This window comes from Tiliqua scincoides, chromosome 6 (assembly GCF_035046505.1).
Source record: "Tiliqua scincoides isolate rTilSci1 chromosome 6, rTilSci1.hap2, whole genome shotgun sequence".
NCBI lineage: Eukaryota > Metazoa > Chordata > Lepidosauria > Squamata > Scincidae > Tiliqua > Tiliqua scincoides.
In genome coordinates this window covers 5,591,740-5,608,035 of record NC_089826.1, presented here as the reverse complement: position 1 = coordinate 5,608,035, position 16,296 = coordinate 5,591,740, and the positions used below count along the sequence as shown (strand labels likewise).

The window sequence follows — 16,296 nt, the reverse complement described above, 5'->3', positions numbered from 1 at the left end:
CATTGTTTATAAGCAACAGCTATTGGTTTGCTTTTTTAAGAAGAAGAAAAAATCTCCAAAGTGGAGACGAGGCTTGCATGTTTTGGAGATTCTTGAGAACACGGGAAGATGCATCTGGAAAAAATATGGACAAAGCTGAGGTGGGCACCGATGAATTTTTCATCACAAGTCATTGCAACGGACAAAAAAAAAGAGACTGAGTGAGAAGGCTTGGAAAAAAAATAACAGCACCAGAATAAAAGGAGAGAGAGAGAGAGAGAGAGAGAGGGAGAGAGAGGGAGGGAGGGAGAGAGGGAGAGAGAGAGCCAATTTGCAGAGTCCACAGCTAAGGCGCGATAGAATGACTCATTTTGGACAGAGACGTTGCAAACAGCAAGGAATTTAATTGCCTTTCAATTAAAGGGTGAGAGCAGATCTCGGGTGATATATTCTTTTAGGCAGGAAGGCAGGTCTACCCTAGTGATTCACTCGGAGTATTCAGAAAGGGCGCCGGGAATGCTTTGATCACTCCTACAGGTCTGATCGAACATTTGCATAGGAAAATAAGGACGTGCTCAAAGGCTGTTCTAAGTGCTGCAAATTACCTTGAAGACTGGGAATGGTCCTTTCAGAATCCCCACCATTTCACAGAGAGAAGTCAGGAAGCTCTTATCGGTTTGTCTGCCTAATCCTAACTAAATTGCCTCATGGCAATGTAGCACCAACCGGCTTGGGCTGTGTTGCATCCTGCGGGGGAATTTCAGAGGTCTCCATGGGGTAAGGGGATATTGCCCCAGGGTATGCTCCAGCAGCTGCTATGGGTCAGCTTAGACCTGTGCCAGCTATATTGCTGGCCTAAACTGAGTTGATCTGTGTTGGCAGATCAGGCCCAGGAAGGGAGATAGGATATGGCACTGGCGTCACAATCCCATCCCTCCTGGGCCTGATCCACCCACCCCCTTTCCCCAGCGACCCCAACCCTACCTCTTCTTAGGAGTATTTTTGTATCTTTTCCTTTCCATAATCTCTTTTCCTTTTCCTGTTTTACCTGCCTGGTTTCAGCTCACTCAAGAGATTGCTGGTTGCCCTATCTCCTAAACCACCCATCAGTGTCAAGGACCACCATCTGCTACTGTTTGGTTTGGTTCTAAGGGGACCCCTTGGGACGCTGCATTTCTCCATCATTGAGGCTTTCTCAAGATCAGCCCAAGATGAATTCCTTCTGTCTGGATTCCCTAGTCTTGAACAGTGGAAGCAACAAAGCGCCATCCCAGTTAAGCCCCAGTTTAATGTAGGGCACAGTGGTGGTGTCATTGGCTGCCACTGAACTCTGTGCCCCCATATTCTCCTACACTGCTAAACACAACCAACCAGTGTTCTCCAGTACCATCAAAAGTCTGTAAGATGTTAAGAAAGAAAACATTTCATGAATCCAAGGCCACTCTGATGCTACCACTCTACCCCCCCATAAAAAAAAAAAAAATTAGGAGAGCAAGGAAATACTAAGTTATAGTACTATCTTCCCCCATTCCTCTTCTCACTTAATAGCATTGCATTCAATTCTCTCTATAAAATGTGCTAGAATAATGGCTTAAGTGAAAGAAATCCTTTATGTCTGTTTCCCTTGTAAACAAACGCAGAGGTTGGGGACAGAAATTGTAGCTAAGAGAGGAGAGGGACATTTTGTAATTACTCAAGCTGTTATTAGGAAACACAAGTCTCGGATGGAGACCCGGGCTGCAAACAAGCTCCGAAGCGTGACAACTGATGAGCAAGGTTTCGGATGGAATCTGGGAAAACTGGCAGAGGGTTCCACCACCACCACCCACTTCTAATATAGTAAGCCAGCCACAGTTTCTGCCTCAGTGCCAGGACCTCCCTGTGCCCACATCCTGAAGAAGAAGAGGCCTCCTAGGCAAAGATGGAAAAGGAGCGTGCTACTGGCTCCAGCATGGATGAGGAAGAAGGGGAGTCGGAGATCCCTGAGGAACAACTGAAGGTCATCTTTCCTGAAGCCACCGCTCCTTCAGAACCTGAAGCACTGGGGATTCTGCCCCAACTCTAAACCCTCCATGGCCAGCACCATCATCCCAGGACCTAAACAGCAGAGGAGCTGATGCTCTCATGCCAAGGTCTTCAAGTGAAGACTCAACACTCTTTTGACAGCCCAACCCCTCCTCTTCCATCAGCCTTACTCAGCTGAAGGAAAAGGGCAGCAAGTTGCACTGGCTCGCGCTTATAGCCCTGCTGAGGTTCCGGGAGGGGGGAAGGTTTCTGTAAAGCCTTCACTATTAACTCCTGGTACAACAGCACCGTAAAAACAGCCCTCTCTGCCCAGCTCTTGCTAGTCCAGGCCTCCTGATTGATGGCCCAATCCTATCCCTCATCCCCACCACCAGAACTCCAGCAGGACTGGAGGAACTGGTGGAACAGAGGGAAGGCAGGGGCCTGTCAGAAGTGGGAAAGGGATGGTACCCAGTGTGGGTGACTTGTGCTGGATGCTATCCCCTCTGAGAGCAGCCAGTCCACCCCTTTTCTGTCTTCGGACTTGCGCCAGCAAAGAATCTGATGCAGGTTCGAGGAAAGTCAAGGGGCTTAAGGGGAAGTAAGGAAAAAAAATTCATCTCAGCAAGGAACTCGCCTTTAACAAACCCCATCACTCAGTTTTACCCCCTCTTGCAGTAGAGGGGTAATAATATTGAACTACCTTACAGGACTGTTGTTAAGGTCAGCTGAGCTGACATATGAGAAATATTTTGCTGCCCTCCCCCCAAATATTGAGTTTCCTTGTTAATTTACCATCTCCACCTCTTCCGATCTATTCCCAAATGTAAAGATGCCGCCTGCATTAACGAGATTATTTTTAGTCTCTTGGCTTTAGTGTCTCCCAGCCGTTTTATAGGGTGGCATTTGCTTCTTTAAAATCCACTTGGATTATTTCCTCCCGAGTCAGCACATCTCGCGTTTTGACTGTGCAATATATTTCCGTAAAGTGCACCAGTGGCCGGGATTTTGCTACACTCCGAGGGATCCGCCAAGCTATAAATTTATTATAATGGAAGGTGGCATCTCCTACCTCCCTCTCTCGGAGACACACACAGGCATGCACTCAAATGAAATGGAAGATGCTCTGATTGTCACGTAATTCAAAGGCGTTATGTCCAAAGCAGGCTCAACGACTATGAGGCAATGCTCAGCTTTGGCATTTCATGGCATTGGTCATAATTATGAGAGCTGCGCATACCTGCACCACCAGCTGAAAAGGTTATGTTCCATTTCATTAATGCATCCAGGCAGCGGAGAACTGGAGCTCAGCTGAAAGTCGTCATGCAGCTTCTGGTTTTTGTTTTCTATTTGCTGATGCCCTCTTGAACCCACAAAGATGATAACGGAGATGCCCTAAACATCCTCCTTATTGGCATTTCTCCCGAGGTGTCAGGAATTAATTCTGCCATACCTGAACTTATCTCTAAAGTAGAGCTGATGCACACAGAAGTACCCAATTTTCTGTTTGGCTCATTGCTTTTTTCATTTGCTAGCATTCCTCCAATCAGATAAACAGCTTGGATTTAAGTGGACCCCAATTTTATTTCAATACCAAGAAGTCACATTGGGTCCTCTCTCTCTCTGGAATTCCATAAAAACATAAGAACAGCCCCACTGGATCAGGCCATAGGCCCGTCTAGTCTGGCTTCCTGTATCTCACAGCGGCCACCAAATGCCCCAGGGAGCACGCAAGACAACAGACATAAGAAGAGTCCCACTGGATCAGGCCAAAGGCCCATCTAGTCCAGCTTCCTGTATCTAACAGTGGCCACCAAATACCCCAGGGAGCACACAAGACAACAGACATAAGCAGAGTCCCACTGGATCAGGCCAAAGGCCCATCTAGTCCAGCTTCCTGTATCTAACAGCGGCCACCAAATACCCCAGGGAGCACACAAGACAACAGACATAAGAAGAGTCCCACTGGATCAGGCCAAAGGCCCATCTAGTCCAGCTTCCTGTATCTCACAGTGGCCACCAAATACCCCAGGGAGAACACAAGACAACAGACCTAAGAAGAGTCCCACTGGATCAGGCCAAAGGCCCATCTAGTCCAGCTTCCTGTATTTCACAGTGGCCACCAAATACCCCAGGGAGAACACAAGACAACAGACCTAAGCAGAGTCCCACTGGATCAGGCCAAAGGCCCATCTAGTCCAGCTTCCTGTATTTCACAGTGGCCACCAAATACCCCAGGGAGAACACAAGACAACAGACCTAAGAAGAGTCCCACTGGATCAGGCCAAAGGCCCATCTAGTCCAGCTTCCTGTATTTCACAGTGGCCACTAAATACCCCAGGGAGAACACAAGACAACAGACATAAGAAGAGTCCCACTGGATCAGGCCAAAGGACCGTCTAGTCCAGCTTCCTGTACCTCACAGCGGCCCACCAAATGCCCCAGGGAGCACACCAGATAACAAGAGACCTGCATTCTGGTGCCAGGTCCATCCTGATGGACCTGCATTCCACCCCCTTTTTAGTGTGGGCTCCTTTGCTGGGAGGAGACAGCCCCACTTATCTTCCCCTCATTCTCCCTCTTTCCTTTTCTGAACCTCAAACCTTTCTTGGAAGCTCCTAGGAAGCCACCACCCGGGACCTGCTTAGCTGCAGAAAGATCACCGCTCTCAGATCCTTCCTACGGCCCATGTCTTGTATCAATGTGCACTTCCGCATCGAAGAAAAGTTTCCGCAAACAAACCGAAGGAATAAAACCCTATGGCAGACTGCTGGAACGGAGTTCAGAAATATTTCAGCAGAATCAGAATTCAGGCGGCATGGCAAGCCAGGCAGGTAAATCCATGGGAAAATAAAGGAATGGAGCAAGCGGGGACTCAGCTCATCCCTGGGATTTAGCGCATTTGTTGCACTGCATGTGCACCTTTGTGTGAAGGAATTGTTTTGTGCAGAGAAGCGTTCCCAAAGACCTCCCACCTGCAGTCGTGCAGCCAGACATGGACAGTAACTAATATCAAGCCTTTACTCCCAGATTCCTTTGCAGACAAAATGCTCCTCATTTTGGGCCATACATTTCTATCTCCCTCTTTCAATCCCCCTTATATTCAAGGAGACTTGTATTGTTTATCTTAATATTCCTAGAGAGTGGTGCTTCATTATTCCCATTTGTCCTTTCAATACCCTTTTTATAGGCCCTCTGTTTCCTCTTGTAAAACTCTAATAATGCCGTAGAAATTTTTCTTCCCTATAACTTTTAGCAGTATATCTCTGGTTGCCTTTAATTTTAAAGCCGTATGATTCACTCAGGTTCATTTTTTTTTTAATTTTCTTCCCTGAAAGTCTTAGGCTTCTTCTGATCCTGCTTGATGTGAATTCAACATGGCCCATGTGTAGTGTTAAGAGCATAAGAAGAGACTTCTTGCTGCATCAGGCCAAAGGCCCATCTAGTCCAGCTTCCTGGATCTCACAGCGGCCCACCAAATGCCCCAGGGAGCACACAAGACAACAAGAGACCTGCATCCTGGTTCCTTCCCTTGCATCTGGCATTCCGAGGTAGCCTACCTCCAAAATCAGGAGATTGCACATACCCATCACAGCTTGTAACCTGTGATGGCCTTTTCCTCCAGAAATCCTTTTTTAAATGCATGCAGGCCAGATGCCATCACCACATCCTGTGGCAAGGAGTTCCACAGACTAATTGCACGTTGAGTAAAGAAGTATTTTCCTTTGTCCGTCCTGACTCTCCCAACACTCCATTTTAGTGCATGTCCCTGGTTCTGGTGTTATATGGCATCTGGTGTTGTGTTAGCATCAACATTCTGAAAAAGTGACAATGATGGTCAAATGCAGCATTCTAGAACTTTCTACAGAAGTCAAATGGTCTGTCGAAAGTAAGGGGAATTCCGCTTAGCCTTGGGATTGGCACCGACATTTTGCACAGAAGTGAAATTCAAAGTAAATTTAGGGCTCCACCCAAGGGGACACAGTTGAGAATTTTCCAGGAAAGTCACATGAGGTTCCATAAGAGAAATCAGATTTCTGGGGGACGGGGGGGAGGGGCAGATCAGTATGGCCATGCCACCCTAATAACTTGTTAGCTGATGAATCTTGTTGAACTTATGGGGGAATCCTAACTGTAGCTTGGGCCAACATGGTTGCCCCTCCTTTGACCCAAATGTGCCTTAAGGCATGTTTGTGGCTACTCTAGAGCTGGCTGGGCTGGCACAGGGGCCCCTACTGGCTCAGAAGTGCTGGATCTGTTCCCCATGCTGACTGGCACAGATAAGTTTGCAATGGGAAGCATGGGAGAGGGGTGGGAGAGGGCGGTGGGACGGGAACATTTTTGGCAGGGGAAGGTTTGGAGGAGGGAAGGGAACATTTTTGTTGGGGGGGAGTGGAGCAGTATAAATCAGACTCCTGGGAGAGGGGCAGCGTTGGTTGCAGTGATGCACGTCACATCCTAAGTCTTGCCCCTGGACTGGGCTTCCCAGATTTGCTCTAGTTAAATAGCTGGTGCAGATCCGAGAAGCCCCATAGGGATGGCTGGGGCTTTATTTGGGGTAAGAGGAAATAAATTCCCTTAAGATCTCCAGCAGCTCATGGATCGTTTTAGCAAGGCCTGCCAAGATTTTGGACTGACAATCAGCCTGAAGAAAACACAGGTCATGGTTCAGGATGTGGACTCACCTCCCTGCATTACAATCTCTGAGCATGAACTGGAGGTTGTCCATGACTTTGTGTACCTTGGCTCAACGATCTCCGACACTCATTCTCTCGATACCGAGCTAAACAAGCGCATCGGTAAAGCAGCTACCACGTTTTCCAGACTCACAAAGAGAGTCTGGTCCAACAAGAAGCTGACGGAACATACCAAGATCCAGGTCTACAGAGCTTGCGTCCTGAGTACACTTCTGTACTGCAGCGAGTCATGGACTCTTCGCTCACAACAGGAGAGGAAACTGAGCGCTTTCCACATGCGCTGCCTCCGACGCATCCTCGGCATCACCTGGCAGGACAAAGTTCCAAACAACACAGTCCTGGAACGTGCTGGAATCCCTAGCATGTATTCACTGCTGAAACAGAGACGCCTGCGTTGGCTTGGTCATGTCGTGAGAATGGATGATGGCCGGATCCCAAAGGATCTCCTCTATGGAGAACTCGTGCAAGGAAAGCGCCCTACAGGTAGACCACAGCTGCGATACAAGGACATCTGCAAGAGGGATCTGAAGGCCTTAGGGATGGACCTCAACAAGTGGGAAACCCTGGCCTCTGAGCGGCCCACTTGGAGGCAGGCTGTGCAGCATGGCCTTTCCCAGTTGGAAGAGACACTTTGCCAACAGTCTGAGGCTAAGAGGCAAAGAAGGAAGGCCCATAGCCAGGGAGACAGACCAGGGACAGACTGCACTTGCTCCCGGTGTGGAAGGGATTGTCACTCCCGGATTGGCCTTTTCAGCCACACTAGACGCTGTGCCAGAACCACCTTTCAGAGCGCGATACCATAGTCTTTCGAGACTGAAGGTTGCCAATACAATACTCTAAGGCAGTAATTTTCAACCTTTTTCAACTCAGGGCGCACTGAGAAGGCACCAAAATTGTCAAGGCACTCCATTAGCTTTTGGACAATTGACAAGGCACACCTCGCTGCTGTCAAGGGCTCCTATGCCCCAATGGTCCTACTAATAAGTGACTCTCCCTCAAACTCCCAGGGCACATCTGTGAACCATTCGCAGCACACTAGTGTGCCACGGCACACTGTTGAAAACCGCTACCCTAAGGAGACCTCCAGCCACCTCCTAAGTCGCCTTTGGATGCACCTGGCTGCTCCAGCATAGCTTAGAACTGGACTGTTAGTGGGCCATTTTGGCGTAAGGCAGAAGACGGTGTCCAAACGGTAACGCTGCGTTGACACTTTGTTGAGAATATACCCCACTGACTGCAGTGGGCCTCCCCAAACACTTCCTTGAAAGTTTTCATATTGCCCTAGTGTTCCATGCTGCTCCATGGCCTCCAAGTTAGGATAGGGAGATGCTCTTTATACTCTCACATAACACCAGAACCAGGGGACATCCACTAAAATTGAGTGTTGGGAGAGTTAGGACGGACAAGAGAAAATATTTCTTTACACAGCGTGTGGTTGGTCTGTGGAACTCCTTGCCACAGGATGTGGTGATGGCATCTGGCCTGGATGCCTTTAAAAAGGGATTGGACAAGTTTCTGGAGGAAAAATCCATTACAGGGTACAAGCCATGATGTGTATGCGCAACCTCCTGATTGTAGAAATGGGCTATGTCAGAAGGCCAGATGCAAGGGAGGGCACCAGGATGAGGTCTCTTGTTATCTGGTGTGCTCCCTGGGGCATTTGGTGGGCCGCTGTGAGATACAGGAAGCTGGACTAGATGGGCCTATGCCTGATCCAGTGGGGTTGTTCTTATGTTCTTAACTACAATTCCCAGGAAGCCTTGCAGGTCTCTTGTTATCAGGTGGGCTCCCTGGGGCATTTGGTGGGCTGCTGTGAGATACAGGAAGCTGGACTAGATGGGCCTCTGGCCTGATCCAGTGGGGCTGTTCTTATGTTTATGTTCTAAGTTATGGAGGTCAATGAAGAAAGGATTCTCTCACTGTAGAGAGCTCGAAAGCCACTGAATCAGGGGGCTTTATTTATCTTGTCCTGGGAACCACTCTCACAAAGAAAAGAAAAAGCTTGATAAACCTTTCCTCTTTGCACTGGGTCATTAATTAGATAATATAACCCAATCCTGCCCCCACGCACGTTTAACTAGGATAGGAGAATGAATCGATTGAAATGATATATCAAAAGCAGCTGACTGCTCTTTAAAGCCTGAAGATGTACTTCTCCTCCACGCAAAATGGCGAATAGACTCCAGGATCAACTAAGATTACAGAGTAAAGTCCAGAAGCTCTACTAATAAAGCCTTAAAAATCTGAATTTTTCATGCTTAATTGATTGCAGGCTAAAGAGTCAGTATAGTTTTTGCTCTTTCTTCGCTCTCACTTGGGTCTCTGGATCACTGAGTGCAGAGGAAGAGAGAGAAAGAGAATTTCCCTGGTCTTTCCCTCTCCACCCCCCTCTGCTGCTTGTTCCAGCACCCTCAAAAACTGAATGCTGTACCCCAGAAGGGTGGCCACGTGAGTGCATCCGAAAGAGTGTACCCTGAAAATCCGCAGTAGCGAATGCTGTAGAGGTCTGCCCTATGATTTCAGAATGTGGAATGGGATTCTAGTCTATGTGCTATGCATTCAAGCGCATCGGTAAAGCAGCTACCACGTTTTCCAGACTCACAAAGAGAGTCTGGTCCAACAAGAAGCTGACGGAACATACCAAGATTCGGGTCTACAGAGCTTGCGTCCTGAGTACACTTCTGTACTGCAGCGAGTCATGGACTCTTCGCTCACAACAGGAGAGGAAACTGAACGCTTTCCACATGCGCTGCCTCCGACGCATCCTCGGCATCACCTGGCAGGACAAAGTTCCAAACAACACAGTCCTGGAACGAGCTGGAATCCCTAGCATGTACGCACTGCTGAAACAGAGACGCCTGCGTTGGCTCGGTCATGTTGTGAGAATGGATGATGGCCGGATCCCAAAGGATCTCCTCTATGGAGAACTCGTGCAAGGAAAGCGCCCTACAGGTAGACCACAGCTGTGATACAAGGACATCTGCAAGAGGAATCTGAAGGCCTTAGGGATGGACCTCAACAAGTGGGAAACCCTGGCCTCTGAGCAGCCCACTTGGAGGCAGGCTGTGCAGCATGGCCTCTCCCAGTTTGAAGAGACACTTGGCCAACAGTCTGAGGCAAAGAGGCAAAGAAGGAAGGCCCATAGCCAGGGAGACAGGCCAGGGACAGACTGCACTTGCTCCCAGTGTGGAAGGGATTGTCACTCCCGAATCGGCCTTTTCAGCCACACTAGACGCTGTGCCAGAACCACCTTTCAGAGCGCGGTACCAGAGTCTTTCGAGACTGAAGGTTGCCAATACTCGCTATGCATTGAGGAGCACATGGGAAATAATATTACAGGTAGGAAGTTTGTTGTGTCCCACATGACTCCATGATTGGCCCAGGGATCCCTCCCACAACAGCAAATGCATCACAAATTTTGGTACAAACGGATTTGTTTATTGGCCAGCAATGGGTAAAAGTCACGGGTCCTGCTTGTTATCTAGCTACCCTCCCACACAGGCACCCAACTTGGAGGAGAAAGTCACCTGCCAGACCTGTCCTTTGAGTTTAGCCACTTGGCCTCAAACCCAGGAACACCTTGCAGCTATCCCAGCAGTTCCTCACTGCTGACTCCTGTGAAAGGGGGTTAAAGAAGCTGAATTGCTCTGCTAGCCCAACCTGGGTAGCCTCTAAGGCAAGTATTGCAACTCAATCTGAGGGTTTACCAGCCAGCAACCCTGGGCCAGGAATCCTCTGGAGCTGGGTTCTGGCGATTCCTTCACAATTCTTGCTTACTAAGGACAGGTACCACTTCCCTATTTCTCCTCCTTGCCCTGCACTACCCTGCCAGGAACGGACTTCTTAGCATTAAATCCTGGCCCACGCACAGTCGGGATCAGGCAAAAATAAAAATGGGTGGGTGAGTTGAATCCTTGAGATTCACACAGAATGGCACTGAGAAGGTCACCACCCTGTGTTTCTGCCTTCTGTGAATGCCCTTACCGCCAAGGGCTGCTCAGTTACATTACCACATATTCGGGCGGTGGAACCAGGAAGGCTGGTCCTCTCCTAAAGCTGGTTCACACAGTCAAGTTTATCATTCAGCTGCAACATTTGTCAACGACTTAAATGTTTCAAGTTGCCAACATAGATCAAATATTAAAGGCAGAGGTGCCATAGTAACTCAAAGACAGTACCTTTCAGTGGCCATGGTCCATACATTCACCCACAACAAATCAGGCACTGAGAACATAAGAACATAAGAAGAGAACTGCTGGATCAGGCCAAAGCTTCCTGTACCTCTCAGTGGCCCACCAGATGCCTCAGGGAGCACACAAGACCACAAGAGACCTGCATCCTGGTGCCCTCCCTTGCATCTGGCATTCTGAGGTAGCCTGCTTCTAAAATCAGGAAGTTGCACATACCCACAGCTCGTAACCTGTGATGGACTTTTCCTCCAGAAATTTCCTCCAGAAATTTCCCCTTTTAAAGGCATCTAGACCAGACGCTATCATCACATTCTATAGCAAGGAGTTCCACAGACTAATTACACGCTGGGTAAAGAAATATTTTCTTTTGTCTGTCCCAACTCTCCCAACACTCAATTTTAGCAGATGTCCCCTGGTTCTGATGTTGGGTAAGAGAACTTCCCTCTGTCCACTCTAACCATCTCCTGCATAATTTTGTATATCTCAATCATGTCCCCTCGCAGGAGCCTTCTTTTCTAGACTGAGTAAACAAGTAATGTGTGAACCAGCCCAAAGTAAAGTTACATTCCAGTGATACTAGAAGGAAAAAAAAAACACATTCCTCCGGGCTGTGACAGTTTCATTGTACCTACTTTAAATGTCTGAGAAAGACGAAGTTCTGCAAGCCTTGTCAATAGAAAGAGGCCAATCCTGAGTGTTCAGTATTGCCATCCAGTAAGAAAGCGGGGTAATCTAAAACTTGTCTGTATTCTTGTTATTCCACTTAATAAATTTGAATCTTTTTCTTTCTGTGCAACAATGCCCAGGAATGATTTGAGATTCTTTATTTGTAGTACATGCTGATGTTTTGTCTGAATTCTAATAAATAAGATTATTATAAATTGGAAATGTTAGGTACCCTTCATGCTGTAGTCTCTGTGCAGCCGGCTAGAATATTGTGCGTTTCATTAGAATACTATTAGTTTCATTAGACTACAGACCTAGATGGCTGCAATGTATATTTCTGTCTCTGATAGATTCGATCGAATGAGCAAAAGGTGAAACCGCAGAGCACGTTTCATATGGATTTCAGGCGGGGGGGGCAAGGAACCAGAGACTGCCGCATGTCAAATTGGTTCGGGAAACCAGACAGCGTAACAGGAGGAGGTATAGACTTGTAAACAGAAATAAATGGCACCCTGAAATGCATAAACAGTAAGTCAAATATTGACGCTTTAAGAATTCAGCTGTTGACATGGCAAATCTTGAAGGCGACAGAACTGACGGAAAGTACAATATTGGTTGAAGAACAAAATATATATATATATGGTATGTTTCCCTCCCTTTTTTCTAGGAAGAATATTAAGGCAACGGGAAGAGCAGCCCAGAGGCATTCCTGGAGGAGAGCAAGTGTCTTCAGGCATGTGGATGCCCTTGTGAAGATGCCCCTCCCTAGGGTGTCCGGAAGTCAGAACCACAATAAGAGGACAAGGCACTCTGAAATGCAGGATATCCAAGAAAAATGCATGACATGCCAAAATAAAAGCTAAAAACACTCGTACAGTATATTGATTTCATGTGGCTAATTTAAACACAATATTCTTTATTTTTAATTTAAAATTGTATTACATATAATTTACTCATTACAAGAAGGCTATGCGCTTTTCTCCGCTCACAGGGAAAAAGAGGGCAGTTCCAGGACATGAGGCTAAAAAAGAGGATGTGTCCTGGAAAAAGAGGACATCTGATCACCCTCCCCCTCCACTTTCAAGCCATTTGGGAAGGGAAGAGCAAAGCTGAGGAGATGCCTTCACTTTGCTTTCACAGCCATGAGCTCATGGATACAGGAAGATTTCCATGAGCTGCTGGAGATCTTTGGCAGCTCATGGATCATTTTAGCAAGGCCTGCCAAGATTTTGGACAGGTGACCAGACGCCCGTATAAAGTGACCCCTCCCTTTCCATTTCCAGAAAACACAGGTCATGGTTCAGGATGTGGACTCACCTCCCTGCATTGCAATCTCTGAGCATGAACTGGAGGTTGTCCATGACTTTGTGTACCTTGGCTCAACGATCCCTGATGCTCTTTCTCTTGATACCGAACTAAACAAACGCATCGGTAAAGCAGCTACCACGTTTTCCAGACTCACAAAAAGAATCTGGTCCAACAAGAAGCTGACAGAACGTACCAAGATCCAGGTCTACAGAGCTTGCGTCCTGAGTACACTTCTATACTGCAGCGAGTCGTGGACTGTTCGCTCACAACAGGAGAGGAAACTGAACGCTTTCCACATGCGCTGCCTCCGACACATCCTCAGCATCACCTGGCAGGACAAAGTTCCAAACAACACAGTCCTGGAACGAGCTGGAATCCCTAGCATGTATGCACTGCTGAAACAGAGGCGCCTGCGTTGGCTCGGTCATGTAGTGAGAATGGATGATGGCCGGATCCCGAAGGATCTCCTCTATGGAGAACTCGTGCAAGGAAAATGCCCTACAGGTAGACCACAGCTGCAATACAAGGACATCTGCAAGAGGGATCTGAAGGCCTTAGGAGTGGACCTCAACAGGTGGGAAACCCTGGCCTCTGAGCGGCCCGCTTGGAGGCAGGCTGTTCAGCATGGCCTCTCCCAGTTTGAAGAGACACTTGGCCAACAGGCTGAGGCTAAGAGGCAAAGTAGGAAGGCCCATAGCCAGGGAGACAGACCAGGGACAGACTGCACTTGCTCCCAGTGTGGAAGGGATTGTCACTCCCGAATCGGCCTTTTCAGCCACACTAGACGCTGTTCCAGAACCACCATTCAGAGCGCGATACCAGAGTCTTTCGAGACTGAATGTTGCCAACTGGTCACCTGAAGACAGTTTTGCACCCCCGCTCCAGGAATGCCTCTGGAGTAACCTGGTCAAAGAGCTTTTGGGTTCAATTTCATGGGTTCTAGTGCTATGGAGAAGAGGGGAGGGAAAAATTCTTCATATTTGTTTTCTCAACACTTCAGACACCATGTGACAGAATGTGCATGTCCCCTATGGGGAAAATCCAGCCCTCACCACACATTGTGAAGGAGGAGGTACACTAATCTAAATACATTTTTTTTCTATGTATAGGAAACTAATTTTAACAGAGGAACATTCAAGGATGGCACCCTTCCTTGCAACCTGAAGTGGTACAGTCCTGAAAGAGTGGCACCATGTCATTCTGTTGATGGAGTAGACCAGCTCTATGAATGAGAGGGTCACTTTTCACATCTTTGAAAGCTTTGTGCTAATGCAGGCTGCGATCCTCTAGACAGTTTCCTGGGAGTAAGCCCCACTGAACTCAATTGGACTTACTTCTGAGTAGACATGCATAGACTTGCACTGTCAAATTCATGCTGCTATCATCCTCTTCTTCTTGTCCAGGGACGGGGAAGTTTAACCATCCCTACTGTTTTCTGCTACCTTCGCAGAAAAATGTCAGTTTCACCCCACATGCTTTGATCAGCCATACAGCCCACCTGTGTCCACTGTCTCCCATCCACAAGCTGGATGCCCCAAATCAAGGGTAATTTTGCTGAATAGGGTGGCATGCATCACAAGATCTGTCCAATGACATCTGCGCAAGAAGATCTGGTGCTCCCTCGGTATAGCCACTTCTGGGAGAAATGTTTTGGCATCCCATATTGTGTAATTCAGCTGCAACTACAGGGAAGAGACTACACGTGAGAAAGATTTTCTGCAGGAGAGGAGCTGCAGGAGGGAAAGAAGCTTGGAAAATGCTATTCAGGGGAAGAAGAGGAGACTGAAAAGTGATCTGAATCTTCTCATAGGTATGGTAATGGTGTTGTTTCTCCCTATGCCTGAAGCAGTAACTGGTACATGCTGTATCAGAGGAGCCTGATTATTACTGAGTGCCAAATAAAATAGGGCACAGATAACATTTTAGGCAATGTATGAAGGGACGTGGTTTGCTTTTAATTTCCCTTTAGATAATCTGCGTGGAGATTAACGTAAAACTCCATCACATCAAACTCTCAAACTGTCAATAGTTAAAAGGAAAAACAGGACTGAGTGTGGAGTGAGGCCGTATTATCTAAAAATCCAAAATTATTATGGCCCAAGTCCCACATTTGATTGTAGTTTTCTGGATGGTCCATGAATGAAAAGGAAGGAGAGCACAAGCGGCCAAATGTTGCAGAGGAAAGAGAGCTGGGTTGATATGTGGAGGCTTGGGTTCAAAGACCCACCTCTGCCATAGACTGACAGCGGAGCATTCGCCCACAACTATGTATTCCGCACAGAATTAGGGTGACCAAGCAGCAAAATCCAAACTGAATCTGGACCCAGGGAAAGTTTTATTTGGTCCCCGGTAATGATGAAATTTGGTTTTCAAAAAATTTGCCCATCGTTTCATTTGTAAGGAAAAGACAAAAAGGCATTAAGGCTTCAATTCTATGCACATTGCCCGCTTGTGGTGCCCTTCCTCACTGGTGCTGACTGACATAAAGCACCAAAGGTGACATAAAGGTGCACCAAAAGTGTGTCATTCAGCACATTGATGGCTGCATCGGCAGGAAGTCTTGCACCATTCTGCCTGCTCTGGTGCTTCTCCCACCGCTCGCCAAAGCAGATAAGTCAGTGGAAGAGGTGAGACGGGTAGGGGAGAGAGGAACTGGGGCAGGAAAGGGTGAAATGGGGCAGGAGGACAGTGGCAAGGGTAGCAACGGGGATGGAGGATGTATGGGATCAGATGATGATGGTTGGCAACCTTCAGTCTCAAAAGACTATGGTATAGGCCTACAGCACCCGGTATTCCCAGGCGGTCTCCCATCCAAGTACTAACCAGGCCTGACCCTGCTTAGCTTCCGAGATCAGACGAGATCGGGCATGTGCAGGGTAACAGTTGTTGTCATGGGATCAGAGGTCTCTCACTATCAGTCCTGTTTCAAGTTATGTTATTGACCTGGGTTGGGCTCTCCTGGCAGTCACCCAGTGCCACACATACTTGTGTATATGCGTGTGTCATGCTTCAAACATTCAAAGAAATAGAAGGGTGTCAGGCAGCACTGAAGAGAGGGTGAGTGATAAATGTGACCCAACTAAACTTCCGTTGAGGGTCACAGTCTCTCTCTGACACGTGAGCAGTGCTTTGAACCAAATCTGAGAGGCTTAAGACTGGCCTCCTGTTATGTTGGCAGTGAGAGAATCCTGGGGCACTCTGCTCATGAGAGTCTCAAGAGAGGCTGAGTGCTTTTGAGGCAGGTTCTGGAAAAATTGACTCTCCCTCCCAATCTTTCTCTGTGTCATAGTCATAGTATCCAATCCCACTGCCCCCATTTGCTCAATGAAGATATGGGGGGACTACACAAGTGGACAGCCTGAAAAGAACAATCTACAGGGTGACCCAATAATAATAATAATAATAATAATAATAATAATAATAATAATAATAATAATAATAATAATAATAAT

The 16,296-nt window shown here is 47.5% G+C and overlaps 1 pseudogene; it reads right to left on the bottom strand.

The window, feature by feature from the left end:
* Positions 1-15,618: 15,618 nt before the first annotated feature.
* LOC136656312 (5S ribosomal RNA) lies at positions 15,619-15,735 on the bottom strand (annotated as a pseudogene).
* Positions 15,736-16,296: the final 561 nt, after the last annotated feature.